This window comes from Coptis chinensis, chromosome 3 (assembly GCF_015680905.1).
Source record: "Coptis chinensis isolate HL-2020 chromosome 3, ASM1568090v1, whole genome shotgun sequence".
NCBI classification, from domain to species: Eukaryota; Viridiplantae; Streptophyta; class Magnoliopsida; order Ranunculales; family Ranunculaceae; genus Coptis; species Coptis chinensis.
Window position 1 is genome coordinate 35,210,576 of NC_141458.1, and position 15,505 is coordinate 35,226,080.

The following is a 15,505-nucleotide window of genomic DNA, read 5'->3' on the forward strand; positions in this document are numbered from 1 at the left end:
TAACATTTTTTTACGTCACTCGCCATGTCACTTAAAAAGTGATGTAATATCTATGTATTCAACATCATTTTAAAAGTGTTGTCACTCACCGTGTCACTTATAAAGTGATGTAATATCTATGTATTCAACATCACTTTAAAAGTGACTTTGCCAAGTTTTGGAAATCACTTCCAAAGTGTTATTATTAATATACCTATTAATTATTAAGTTAATTAGTTAGAAAAAACCATCTAAAAATAAATTAGGTTAAATAGAAATAAAATAGGCGCGTGATTGGTTCGCCCTTAAACGAGAAATAAAAAATAAAAGCCAGCGATTTTTTCTAGTAAATATATTTTGGTTTCCCCAGTTAGAATCGAAAGATTATCAAAAAATTAGAAATAGAAATTAAACAGCCATTGGTTTGCTCGACTAGCCTTAAACGAAAATTAGAAATAAAAAACCGCGAATTTGATATGAAAAATTTTGGTTTCCCGCTGAGAGAACTTGGTATAAGTTATACTTACGGCAAACTGGTATGGGAAAAGCTAGAAAGTCGGCTGAAAATTATTGCGAAGCAGGTTAGTTTCTTCTTCCTTTCTTCCTCTCCTCTTGATTTTATTCTCATATACATTAACTAATTTATACTTTGTTTTCATGATTTCTTCAAAAAAAGAATCATCTTTTTCAGTAGATCTTACACGTGAGCGAAGGAAGAACGCAAACAGGTTCATTCTTTTTTCTCACCCCCTCTCCATACTCGATTTCCCGATCTTTTTATTCAATATATTTGTGTTTGTCTGGTGGTGTGATAAATTTTTAGTGTTTTTCAATTGGGTGTTTTTCTACTTGTGAATCGGCATGGCCTATTTAAGATTTCTCGATATGTTTATTGAATTATTGTGATTTGCTGTGTTTAGTTCATCTTTAAGATTAATTGTTTGGGATTGTTTGGCTGCAATCTTTTGGATTGCACTTGTTTATGGATAAGTTTCTGGGATGGTTTTGTAGAGAGAAAGTTGTTTTTTTTGTGTGGAATTGGACATGATGATACTGCAATGGTGATACTTGCTGTCTAGATGGTAGTCATGGAGTCTGGTTTTACAAGTTACAAAATAACTCATGGTTTGGGTTTGCGGTCTATTATTGAAGTATTCCCTTAATTAGATGAGGTCTATTTATATTATTTAGTAGTCTGCATGGTGCGTTTTTGGCTGGTCATATTTTCGACCTGCCTCTATGTATGAATTGTATTTGTATATAAGTTCTGAACACTCTACAATAATAAGAAACTGTCGAGGCACAATTTTTTGCCATTAAAACCGCCAAAGATTAAATGGTAATGTTGTTCTGATTCTTATACATCTAGGTGCTACTTTTCGATATAGTATGTTCAATATAAGCGACGTTATGGACAAGACTTGGAGAACTTTAAACAGGTTAAATACTTTACACTTATATTACTTTATTTGAAACAAGTGCTTATTACTATGTACATATATCATTGACTATACTGAAATTTTCCAAAGCTAGTGATGAGTACGAAGATGCTGTTGATGAATTCATTGAATTCGCTTTGGCTCCTTTGATGGATAAAACAAGCATTAGATGTCCGTGCATTAGTTGCAAAAACTTTAACCATTTGAGTCCCGACATTGTAAAAGACCATTTGATCATTGAGGGTATTGATATGACTTATGATCCTTTTGTTTTGCATGGAGAAGAAGGGCAAGTGCATGTAGTAGATGAAAGAGTTGAAACTACAGACTTTAACCTCACTGAGACTTATGAGATGCTTAAAGCGACAAATGAGAGTAATAAGAAAGAAGAGTTTTCTCGTGATCCAAAAAAGAAGCCAAATTCAAAAAGGCGGTTGAGAGTCCGAAAGGCCATTGTATGAAGGTTGTAGCAAGTATACGAAGTTGGAAGCAGTTGTTACGCTATATAGCATAAAAGCTAAACATGGTTTGTCTAATAGAGGTTTTATAGAGTTTTTAGAGGCGTTGAAGGATATGTTTCCGGAGGGTAATGTTATTCCAAAGTCAAATAATTCAGCAAGGGCGCTGTTAAGGAAGTTTGACTTGGATTATAAGCAAGTCGACGCATGTGTAAATGATTGCATGTTATACACTGGTGATTTTAAAAATGATGTGAGTTGTCGAAAGTGCAAGACTACACGATGGAAAACTGATCCTCATACAAAAAAAGTACACGAGAAGGTTCCATCAAAGGTTTTGAGGTACTTTCCTATTATTCCAAGGTTCAAGAGGATGTTTCAATCTGTCGAAATGGCAAAACAGTTAACATGGCATGCATCCAATGAGAGTACTGATGGAAACATGCGTCATCCGGTTGATAGTCCTGCATGGAAACATATTGATAGAAGTTGGCCCTCTTTTGGTGATGAAGCAGAAAATCTTTGACTGGTGTTGTCTGCTGATGGTGTCAATCCTCATCGCACTCTTAGCTCGAGGTATAGTTGTTGGCCAGTCATTTTGGCAATATATAACTTACCTCCTTGGATGTGCATGAGAAAGAAGTATTTGATGTTGACATTTATAATCCCCCGTCCTAGCCAGCCGGTGTAATGACATAGATGTTTATTTAAAGCCACCGATTGATAACCCGCTACTTTTGTGGGCCGAGATGGTGTGTGAAAACGTATGACGATACCAAAATCCACCTTCACATTAAGGTCTGTTTTAATGTGGACCATTAATGATTTTCCAGCATTTGGAAACCTAGCTAGATGTGCAACGAAGGGCAGATTAGCATGTCCTAGGTGTGGCATTAATACATGTGCAGATTGGCTAAAGCATAGCAGGAAATTCTCTTAATTACATGGGAAGTCGTAGGTTCCTTCCAGATGATCATCCATATCGTTTGAAGAAAAGTTGGTTTAATGGGAAGCAAGAACACGGGGCTAAGCCAGTTCCTTTGAAGTCTGATGAGATTTTTACTCAGGTAAAATCTATAGAAAATGATTAGGGGAAAGATCCGGAAAAGAATTTGAGAGATGATTGGGGAAAACCTATAGGAAAGAAAAAAAGAAAATGTGGAAAGGGCATACAAGGTAAGCAAAAAAAAACTGGAGGTGCAAAATTGTGGAAGAAACAATCTGTATTTTTTGATTTGCCATACTGGAGATTTCTTTTGTTAACTCATAATCTAGATGTTATGCATATAGAGAAAAACATTTGTGAAAGTTTGCTCGGAACTTTGTTGAATCTGAAAAAAAAAATCAAAGGATAACCTTAAATCTAGGAAAGACTTGGAAGAAATGGGATTAAGACCTGACTTACACCCTATACAGAATGGGAGTAGAACTTTACTTCCTGCATTACAATGCACCTTGTTAAAAAGTGAGAAGCAAATTTTTTGAAAAGGTTGAAAGCTGAAAGTTGCACGATGGGTATAGTTCCAATATATCATACCGTGTTTCCTTGTCCGACTACTATGCTATATATGACTTGAAGTCTCATGATTACCATGTATTAATGCAACAAGCTGTTGCCTTTGGCCTTCTTGGAATCTCTTACCAAAAGGGCCTAGGAATGCAATTTTCGACTCTGTTCATTCTTTAATGAACTATGTCAAAGGACTATTGATAAGGAAAAATGGAACAAATGGAGGATGAAGTTGTAGTGACAATGTGCTTACTAGAAAGATATTTTCCTCCATCTTTCTTTGACATTATGGTACACTTGACGCTTCATCTTGTCGCGGGGAGGTGTGCCTTGGAGGACCGTGCAATTTAGTTGGATGTATCCCTTTGAAAGGTATTTTTTTTTTTATATTTCCCTGTTATTACTACAATATATTTTAGCTAAAAGATACACCTTTTAGTTTGTAGAGTGTCGCATTCTAAACATTTGATTATTTATCGAGTATAGGTATATGAAGGATTTGAAAGCAAGTGTAAGGAATCATGCAAGGCCCGAGGGGTGCATGGCGGAATGTAACTTGGCTGAAGAGAGTGTAACATTTTTTTCCGAGCATATGAAGCGAGTTGATATTAATAATGACCAACCAAGTAGAAATGAAGACTATAATGATGAGTCCACAAAATCCAGTATTCTTGAAGGTAAGCCACTATTGAAGGGGACAATTATTACATTAACAAGAGACATGGTTGAAGCAGCACATCGTTGCATTTTGTTCAATTTCGAGGAAGTTCGATTAGTTACATTGAGTAAGTTAATATGTTTAATATGTTTAATGTGACAATATATATATATATATATATATATATATATATATATATATATATATATATATATATATATATTAAACATATTAATATTTGTCAATTAAACATATTAACTTTACTCTGTAATCATCCAATGCTCATCCGGAACCTAAACTTAGGAAGAAATGAAGGTGCTTTAGGAGCAAAGCATCTTTGAAACGTTCAATGAGTGGTTTAAGCTTGAGGTGAAGAAGCAGGTTTTGTTATCTAAATTTATAGAAGTTTTAATCGATGTAAGATTTTGACTTTCAATTTTTGTTTGTCTTTAGATTGAAAATGAGAAAAAAAACCAAACATGTATCGATATGTTGGATTGGCTCTCGGATGGACCTTGTTCGCGATGCTTGGAGCTATAAAGGTTATTTGATAAATGGCTACCGCTTCCACATAAAGGATGGAGAAAAAGGAACTCAAAACTCTGGAGTGTCATTGTCAGCTAGTAGCTTGTGTAGGGCAAGTGCTAAAGACACCAAAAAAATCGAGGAAGATGTGACATATTATGGTGTGATAAAACAGATAATTTTGCTAGATTATGGTGTTTTTCAGTACCCATTATTTAATTGTGATTGGGCAAACGTAGGAAGTGGGATCAAAGTAGAAGAGGGATTCACGTTAGTTAATCTGCATCAGAGTTTAACACACAAGCAAGACCCTTTTATCCTTGCATCCCAACTGAACCAGTTTTCTACTCACGAGAATCACATGACAGCAGTTGGTTTGTGGTTTTGAAAACACCTTCTCATGGATTCCGTGATTTTGAATGTAGTACGGAGGAGGACCTTAGCAATGTGCCTGCACCACCACCTTTTGCAAGTGTAGAGCTAGTTAATGATATCGAAGGTGATGTAGAAGGCGAAATCTATAAGCGTCAAGATTGTGAGGGAACTTGGGTGCTACAAAAAAAAAGAAATAGAGTGTAATTGGGTCTGTTTGTTTTCATTTTGTCCATTTAGACTGATTATTATGTGGTTTTTGTTTTTGTCTATTTAGTTATTGACTTTATTATGTTTTGTGAGTGCTTCTTATAATGGTGCAAGGCATGTTATGTTATGGTCATGATCAAATTATGTACTTTATTTTACCTAAGTGCCATGTATATGATTGTTTTGTTTTTTGCTATACGTATTTTCTAATCTTTTCAATGCATGTGAAGAATGGCAAAGGAAAAGACTAGAGAACTAACCCCAGTAAGATATTTTGATTCTCTCTCAATTTTTTTATTCGTCTTTGTATTTGTAGTATTTTAATTTTGTTTTCTTCTGTTTGTTTTGATTTTCTAGTACCAAAAAGTGGCAAGAGCTAAGGTTCAAAAGTTTAAAAGAGCACTTGTAGAAGCATCTAAGAAAAGTGGACGTGCACATTCAGGTTTGTGTATATTGTTAATTTCCACTTAGAAAAATAATTATGCTTCGGTTGTGATTGTGTCATTAAGGTGTGGTTGTAAGTATATTAAACCAATTTATTTTGTCATGTACAAGGTTCCAAAAGTCCAAACAAAGTTTATGGTAAGAAAGTTCAAGAAGTGGAAAGGTTACCAAGGGATATGGAAAAGCTACCAAGTGAGCAACAAAATGGAAATCATGACTTGGAAATGGAAGATGACGAATGGTTGGAAAACTACTATGAAAATGACTACGAAGGAGAAGGTAATGCATCAGAAGGTTCGAATGATCCTCAGCCAACCAATACCAGGGGGCCAACAAAACTGAATCAATTGGATCCAAAAAGCTCAAAAAAACTTGTGCTTGACTTTAATGAAAAAGGTCTACCTATAGGTCCTAATTCAAACTTATACAGCAGTTACTTGGGCAAAGTAGCAAAGGATCGCGCTCCAATTGCCTATCCTACTTGGCATAAAGTAACACCTAAGATTAAGGACAAAATGTGGACTGTTATAAAGGTAAATTTCTTTATTTACATGGCAAGTTATATATTATTAAAGAAATATAGTAATATTTGTTTATGCATCTTTTTACAGCAACATTTTGTAGCACCAGAACGTGCTAGAAAACAGACTTTTAAGTCTATTGGGAAGCTCTGGCATGGGTTCAAAACAAAATTGAGATCAAGAATTTATGATGCATATGATACTGACCAAGCTAGAATTGCACATTGCCCAACTGATGTAAAGCTACCTGATTGGAAAGCATTTGTTGCAAATTGTTCACGCGAAGGATACAAGGTATTCATCATACATTATATGGGTTATAAAATCCATTTTGCATATCAAGACTCATATATTATTTTTTTTGTAGAAACTAAGGGAAAATGGGAAGAAGGCAGTTCAACACCACAAGATGCCCCATACTTGTAGTCGTAAAGGTTATGCAAGATTGGAAGATGAGTTGGTAATTGAATGATCTATTTTTGACTTGTGAAGATTTTTCCCCTTAAGAGTACTTAATATATATATATATATATGTGAAATGTTTTATTTACTTGTTTTGTAGAGGCGTAAAAAGGGTAAGATTGGTAAGCCCATTACAAGAGGTAATCTTGTATGGGTTGCAGGCCACAAGAAGAAAAATGGAGAACCAGTAAATGAGTTTGCTAAAGAGAAAATAGTATGTCGTTCACTGTTCATAAAATATTTTCTAAGATAAAAGGCATGCTTATTCGATTTCTATGCGACTCTAGTTATATTTTTTTATTCTTGTTGTTGTTGTTGCTGTTATAGGATAAGTTGAATGAAATAGACCGCGTGATATAGAATGTGGAAGAGGAGATGCCCTCTCACAAGTTTTAGGTCCTGATCCTAATGGGCGTGCGCATGGAGTGGGATATGGAGTTACTCCATCTACTTTGTATGGTATCCAACAATGCAATGGGAGGATGAGTGAATTGCAGGAAAAATACGATGATGTATTGGAAGAAAAATGTCTTCGTCAAGAAACTTGTTGCCAAACTATTGAATAGTGAAGAGGTATTCCAATTTGTTTGGGGATTCCATATATACTTTTGTTTTGATTTACTAACATCAAAATTATTTTCAGCCAAACCATTCATCATTCAACCAACCTTCTCCACGGTGGCAATGAACCCTCAAAGTCCATCTTCCCAAAGCAATCACAATCTGAATTCTGTATGTATACAATGTTGGATTCTATTTTTTTTTTAAATTTCAAATTCCTAGATTTTCATTTATATTATTGTTTCCTTATATGTTTTAAATCGCATGGGGGGGCGGACTAAATCGAAAGATGTGTCTCTTGAAAGATCTCTTGAGGGTCGGTCGCGTGACCACCAAAGTCCATCTGCCCCAAGCAATCAAAATTTAGTAAGTTTTCCATGTTAAATCCTATTTCATTAAATTTGAAATTTTCATTGCTTTTTATATTTTCCCTTTCATGTTTTCGCACAGGGGTGGGGCTAAATCCAAAGTTGTATCTACGCAAAGACCTACTCATCGGGCTCAACGTGACCATCAAAGTCCATCTGCCCCAAAGCAATCAAAATCTGATTTCCGTATGTTATCCTTGCTAAATGCTATTTCATTTAACATGTGAATTTCTAGAGTCATGTATGTATATCTTTTTGTTTTCATACAGGGTACTAAATCCAAAGTTGTGAAGTGCAAGTTGTTTAGACTTGTTCCTGAAGATGTCGTGGCAGAAGGATTGTGGTATACTGATGATCCAGCAGCTACAGTGCATACTAAGCCTTTAGGCCCGGGTTATTCAAAGGTTTCTGTTGAAGTTGCAATTCAAAAGGATGCGCTACTTGTTAGGGGGAATAATGCTTTGAAGACGATAGAAGATGTTGTCTCTAGTTTTGTGGCTTGGCCAACCAATTCCTTAATTAAGTTGTGATGTGCACTCAATTTTAAGAGCTAGTCTTTTGTTGTTTGAAAACACTTAAATTTTGAAGACCTTTTAATTATGCGTGTTTGGGCAGTTGTGTTAGTTGGAATTGGACTCAATGAATGGTGAATGGTTTAAATTCTTCCACTTGGTGCTATATGTATCTGTTTTCTTTGTTATTCTTAGCTTTGTTATTGATACGTTTGCAGGCTTTAGAACTGATCATTATTCATATATCCATACTGATTGTTCTCTATTGCTTCTTGCATGCCAACACTTTTTAACTCCGCCTTTGTAAAGTTGTCGCTAGCTTTACAATGCTGGTCCCAAGCCCGGATAAAAGGAGGAGGGTAAAGGGAAGAGTATAGGGTATTGCAATTAAAATTCTTTTTAAAATATATCAAAGTTTGGGAGTGAAGCAGATGATCTACTGCTGTAACACGGTATTTATTTCACCTTTTTTTGTATTTCCTTTTATGTCAGAACCAAATACTGTTACTCATTAGTTCTAACTACTACTTGATAATTTTTAGGAATTAGTTTGATAATTACGGTTTGCATTATTTGATTGTTCATTTGTATTTGTGCTTAATAGGGAGCTGAAGTTGTTAGGATGTACAAAACTTTGCTTGGGAGTCGAGGCTTTCGAAAAGTATGAACATGGATTTTCCTGAACCTTGAGTGTGCATGTTTTGTTTTGTCACAAGGGCTTTATAAGTTGTCGTCCTCTGGGAACTTTTATTCGGAATGTGAAGCAGAGAGTTTCCAGAAAATCACATTTTATCAGGTTTCTTCTATCATTCAAACTAATTTTATGGTTCCGATTGCTAGTATTGTTGATCTATTCTAAATATATCAAGGTATGCAATTTGTCTTGTTAGGATCTCCCTGATATCATGGCAACATATAGTTGTCGAATTGAAGCTGATAAATAGAAAGCGATGACGGATATGTGAAAGTAGACCTCTTTATATGGCATACTTGTAGTCAGCCATGTTTGCTCCACAGGAGAGACAGTTCTACCCACCCTCCCCCCTTTATTTTTTCATTTTAGAATCATGTCCATCTTATAAGAGGAGTTGGTGCTTAAAGCAGCCTCACATCTATAAAACTTTAGTGTTTTGCCTTTCTACTCTACGGGTTGTCGCCTCAAAAAGACTTGCATGCTAGTATTAGAAAGAGACCAAATAACCTTTTGGTTACCATAATTTCCTTTTTCCCATATATTTCATTGATAATATCCAAATAGTCTTATTATCGTGCGTTAATCTTTAAACTATCCAACCGAGACGGGTTACTTTTTTTTATACACTAAATTGACTTTGTTTATGTACTCAAAGTCATGTTAATAACTTTTGTACTTGATCTATTCAGGGATATCACTAAAGGGACATCTGTTAAGAAAAAAAAAAGAAGAAATTTTGAAAACTCTGGCGTTCAAGATACATAAACATAAAGGATGTGAGGTCCGAACGCCAATATGTGTTACTAGGCTTCCATTCTTTCTATTGGTGAAATATTAGAACCATTGATTTGATATAATAAGATGGCCTTACTAAGTCTTTTATGAAATCGGTGATTTTGGTGGTCCATAGGGTAATGATAGGTACGTGGAATGTTGCTAGACGACCTCCTCCGGTGTGAGAATCTTGAGAGATTGATGGCTGGCTTTGTTTGGAAGAACCTGCAAACATGTACATTCTCGGTGAGTCTTCCTTGTGTTGTGAATCCTATAGGCAGTTCTAATTTCGAGACCTAGCATCCATCCGTTTGAAGTAAGCCCGAAAAGTGGATTCCCGGTTTCTATGAAGATAATATGTTATAGTGTTAATTGAGGTGAGCAATCTTCTCTTTTTCTTGCTTTGCACATCACTTTCGGTAAACAAGTAAAAGGTCCTATTCCTTTGCATGACCTTTTATTGTGCCAATTTCTTGGTTCCTACCTCTTACCACTTCGTTGATCCAATTCATCTAGGAAAAATACTAGGATCATGCTATATTCTTCCAGATTTTATTCTATTTTGAGTATGGTCGGTGTCATCAATAGTTTACCTTCACGCTTTGGTTGTTATGCTTTTTTGTCGACCTCCAATTGTCACATTCTCGCATCAATCCGAAACGTCGATCATAAAACTCTAAAGAGCACTCTTTAGTATTATTCAAAACAATTAAGTTATATTATTGCTAATCTAAATGTCGAAGAAGAAAGTTCGAGAGAAAAGAGAGAACTGCTTAATTAGTTCCGCCTTCTCTCACTACCACAGGACACTTCCCCACCCTTCTTGGGTGGGCGAACGGCGTCCCACCTATTGAATGACTCACACGCAAACTTCGGGATTTTCATGACTATCCCGGGTCGGAAGTATATCCGATTGAAGTATATCTTGTTTACTACATGACTATCCCGGTTTACGTGAAAACCTTAAAATCGTTTTGATTCACCAAAACTTGACAAACCTATTTCACCCATAGTGATATACTTTCCACTTTCATGAAGCAAAGTTTTTATTAGTACGAGAATTGCTGTTTTTCAAGATTTGGAAGCCGATGGTATGTCAGCATTTTTTTTCACTCCGTATGCTATTCCTTGTTAATCTTTTTATTTGCTTACCGATTTGTTGATAATTCGATTGGAAGCTGAAACTGTCATTATTTAGTACCTTTTTTTTTTCAGTTTCCAAGAGGTGGTTCCTTTAAATGCTGGGAATGTACTTGGAGCTGAAGATAACAAGCCAATTCCTAAATGGGAGGCAATCATTCGCAGAACTTTGAACAAATCTTTTCAACCAGAAGTAAAATATAAAAGCTATAGTTGCCTTTCTTTGTAGTCAAGCTGTGGTTGACATGGTAAGTGAGCTCTTTAGATTTATTTTTATCCTCGTTCTAAATCTGCCCCTGCAACTTAATATTTGTTCGATATTGTCCCCTTTAGTTTATGTGTATACACATTTAAGTTTGTAGCTATAGCTTGCAGATAGGAACGATCCAGTTTGGAAAAGTGGACAAATATCTTCACCTACAAGAACAGTAGGCAAACCCAATTTAAAAGGAAAAGAAAAAGGAAATGAAACAACGAAAACAAACAATAGGCATAGGAAAAAGAGAAAAGGGTTCAACACCATTAACTTCCATATCTGTTCATCATAAAAATTTAGTTGTCGCTTTATTAACTTCAGAAAATGTTAAATAAAAGTTCTGTGTAGGTATAGTATATAGATATAGAGTTGACTACTTAAGAGTTACATATGGGTTTATTATCTTGGAGGCTGTCTTCTTTAATAGAACATCTACACCATGAATCAACACACAACTCATTTTATGTTGGCTGATACATGAAATTGTTTCATTCTTGTGAATGTTGAACTCAATTGTTTGAATGATACTTGACACGAAATAAAAGCTTAATTAATGATTTTCTTGTTCAAGCCTAATCATTGATCTGCATAGCCATAGTATCGATGGTACCTTTTCTTCCATAAGCGGTAGCATGGTTCCTTTTGCAGATGTCTGTCGATTCCGATTTGTTCTTGAATACAACATGTCTTGATGTTGTGGTAAAGGAAATAGGTTGGTTGCTTTCTTGAATGAGAACAAGCTGCCTAGACTTCGGAATCTATTTGAATACATTTAAGGACTTATCAGTTAGAAGAGTTTTAAGCCTCCCAAAATTTAGTCATACTTAATGTGGCAATGAGATGGAGAAGTTTGTATTCTCTATATCCAGTTCTGTTATCAAATGGGAACCTAATTGAACAAGGAGAACTTGAGGTATTTTTTAACTTCTTCCTCGAATATGGACTAGAACCGGAATTAAATCATCTTCATGTTAGTTTTTTCACTTTAATTGTTGTCTCATTCTTTGAAAGGGTGGTAGACATTATGTTCTCTGAGAGGACCCATTCAAGAAACCTTGCTACTTGCTTGCGTTAGTTCTTTGGAAAGCTGGAAAGCACTGAGATGAAACATTTGTCACTCACTCAGGTCGGAAGGTTTTCCACGAGGATCCGGACACCGCACAAGATCCGCCAAAAACAGGTCATGCCATGTATTCACTCAAAGCAAATATGAGATGGGATGAAGATGTCAATACTTCTTCAGGTCTATATTAACTTTTATCTATTTTCTCAAAAAATACTTTTCAAAGACATTTTAAAGCTTCTTGTGCTACTGAGTTCACCATTGGAATGTGTTTTGGTCTTGAGTATGACCTGGATATCTTTAATATTGTTGTTGTTCCAGATTATGACATGTAAGTTGCTGTTTTCTTGTGAATGGTGTTGCTGTAATCTTTACCACAATGTCAATGTACTATTTTTGAAATTGTGAATATATACTTTCTCTGTCTATTCAGGTGAAAGGACTTTTGTTGTGTTGACAAAGCTAGATTTGATGGACAAGGGAACAAATGTTGTTGATGTAAGTATTAAGATCCTTTTCATTGTGAACGTCCATTAACTGCACAAAGTAGAACTCTTTTGGTCATATTTTGAATTTTTCACTAAAATTCTTTCTCCCAGCACTTCAAATTTGTTGAAGTTACTGGTGAAGTTTCTCCCAACACTTCATATTTGTTGAAGTTACTGGTGAAGAATAATTTCTTTATCTCTTGGATTTTAATATATCTTTGATTAAAGATACAACACTTGTTGTATTCATATTTGTTTTTAGCTTATTTTGCTCCTCTCCTATTACCTTGCTTGGGGTGCTTCTACTTTGTTGGATTGACTTAGAAACATATGTATTTGTTTGTTTTATTGGTGAAACCAAAAAGGTTCTTGAAGGAAGAGCATTTAGGCTGCAACATCCTTGGGTAGGAGTTGTGAATCGTTCTCAGGCCGATATCAATAGAAATGTGGACATGATTGCTGCACGGCGTAGGGAGCGCAAATACTTTGCAAGTAGTCATGATTACGGACACTTAGCAAGTAAAATGGGTTCAGAATATCTCGCAAAACTTCTGTCAAAGGTAAGATACTAATAAGTTTTGTTTCCCTTTATCGATTATATGGTTCTGCATAGAAAGGATATGATACACTTGGATGGTATCATGAATATGGAAATTCATTTTTGTACTTTTATGTTTTGCAGCACTTGGAGGCAGTTATTAAGGCACGCATACCAAATATCACATCCTTGATTAACAAAACCATTGATGAACTTGAATCTGAGATGGACCACCTTGGCAGGCCTATTGCTCTTGACGCAGGGGTATGAACAATGTTATCTCATGTTTGTCTTGTAGTAACTTTTGCGTTCACTGATCTAGCTATCTGTATAATAGAGTTTTGAGTTCTTAGATCTAGCTATATCTATGAGAGTTCAAGTTCATAACCAAATTTGCTACAACTTTACCTTGCGTGCTCATTTATATACTACTATCTTGGAACTTTGTCGGGCATTTGACCAAATTTTCAAGGAACATCTAGATGGAGGGTAAGCCCTTCTCAAAAGCTTTGATCTTCCCTCTATTTAACCTAGCCACATGTCCCCACTGCTGATTTTCGTAGACCAAATAAGAGTTTTTAATTTTTTTTCATTAATCAAACTTTTCTTTATGATGCAAAGTAGAAGGAAGACGAGTTCATATTTCCAAATATATTTGAGAGACCAATTCCATCTATCCGAAGGGACTACATTGCACACCTATTTGTCTTGATTCCGATCTCACTCAAAGTGACCTCGCTTTTTCTACTTGCATGATTCGGATGAATTTAATCGGTATGTCTTGTCTATTACCCTTTTCTTGATATTGTCGAAATACATAATATGTTAAAACAAAGCACATTGTGATGGGTATATATGTGTTATATAGTTGGGAGGCGGACAAGTCTTTGGCCGGGAAGCTTATGCTTAACTTAGTTCTTGACTTTTTTCAAGAAAAACAAATCAATCGGTTTTGAACCCGAATTTTACATGGACTCAAAAGTCTTCTATCTAACTCCAACTTGGATAAAGTCAGAGCTGTAACGATTACTTGAGATTTAATAGAGTTTTTGTCAAACCCATATATATTTACTAGCATTGTGGAACATCTCCCTCGGGGCGGACTGGGCCTTCCTCTTAGAATTCTAACAGTTGTATAGTTGCATACCAATGACTGAGGCACCGTATACTGTTTCTCTGGGTAGTTTATTCTTCATAAACTGAATTGTTTCTAGTTGATTCTTTCCAAACAGATGAATGAACTAAATCCACTAAAAATTTCTACATCATGAAACTTTTTGTGTATAAAACAGATGATATTGGCTCCCCATTCTACATCGTCCGAGAATTGTTAGTCATGGTGTTTTATGCTTTAGGAGATGGGAAACAGCCTTTTCTGATCAGCATGGGTGCTATCTCTCTGAATGCCTTCTTAGATTGGCTTTTTGTGTCCAGGTTCTGCCTTGGTGCACGAGGACTGGTATGATACATTTTTACTTGATGGGGGCATTGAGAGCCTATTGTGTGAATTTGTGTTAGTATATTTAGAGTCCTAACAAAGTCACTTTCACTGTTAAGGCACTTTCTACATCTTTGGTTACTTCTTTGTCAGCCTTGGCGCTCTTCACTCTCCTCTCAAGAAAACTTAACCAAGCGGGACCTGCAGGACTGTTCGACCCGACAGCACTGGTTCGCCCTCTCTTGCATAGAAGGTTACTGCTAAAATAGGTAGATCCATATTGATTTCTCATCAAAACAAAGTACATCTTTGTCAGTCTTACAAGCTGGAATAAGTTACAATGCAGGACAGTTACTCATTAGTTCTAACTACTACTTGATAATTTTTAGGAATTCATCGCAAAGGTGCTTACTCTTCCTGGAGATGGGGAGATCATGGATATGATGGAGGTTGCAAATCCCGATGTTGTTCATGCTGTCAGCTCTTTCATCAGGAAACTTCTCACTTTGGAAATGAAAGCTGAATTTCTTAGCACAGTATGACATCTTCAAATATAAATATATGTTAAATCAAAATAGTATTTGCTTTTATTGTTCTTATTCTCTATTCAATTGGTCTTCCTCGCTTCATTTAACGCATCACATGTTCTAGGTTGAAAATAATAGGAGTATTGAGCCTTACATCTTTGACCATGCTAATATCTCCAGACGTGCTTTGAAGAATATTTCTCTTGGTGACTCTCCAAGGGTTTTGTTTGTGTAAGATGGATGCAGGAAAACTTGTTATGCTATCAAGTACATTATCTGACTGCCTGGTTTTGTTCCTTGTATAGCCTATCTTGCTTCTCATGAAGATCCAGACATTGTCAAACTATTCTTGCATGAGTACAAGTTTACATTGATTTTCTAGTACAATGTTTCGTACTGTAGAAAAAAGAAAACAGAGTGGTTTGTTAGGCTGTGATAGGTTCTTGGTTGGGTGATTGTGTTCTCTTTGGCTCAGTTCGATACTGCAGATTAGATTTTGTTGGTATATGTTGGCTCGTTACAATTTTTTGTATTTAGTGTAATATTTGTAATTGGAGATGATATTTGT

At 35.6% G+C, this 15,505-nt stretch overlaps 2 long non-coding RNA genes and 1 pseudogene across 2 annotated transcripts; all 3 read left to right on the plus strand.

Moving 5' to 3' along the window:
• Positions 1-6,204: 6,204 nt before the first annotated feature.
• LOC147509338 (uncharacterized) lies at positions 6,205-6,716 on the plus strand. Its single transcript, XR_015216537.1, has 3 exons — positions 6,205-6,410; positions 6,484-6,576; positions 6,679-6,716. It is a non-coding gene; the product is annotated as an uncharacterized LOC147509338 (long non-coding RNA).
• Positions 6,717-7,645: 929 nt separating this feature from the next.
• On the plus strand, positions 7,646-8,169 carry LOC147509339 (uncharacterized). Its single transcript, XR_015216538.1, has 2 exons — positions 7,646-7,693; positions 7,777-8,169. It is a non-coding gene; the product is annotated as an uncharacterized LOC147509339 (long non-coding RNA).
• A 281-nt stretch (positions 8,170-8,450) lies between these two features.
• On the plus strand, positions 8,451-15,319 carry LOC147509340 (puromycin-sensitive aminopeptidase-like; annotated as a pseudogene).
• Positions 15,320-15,505: the final 186 nt, after the last annotated feature.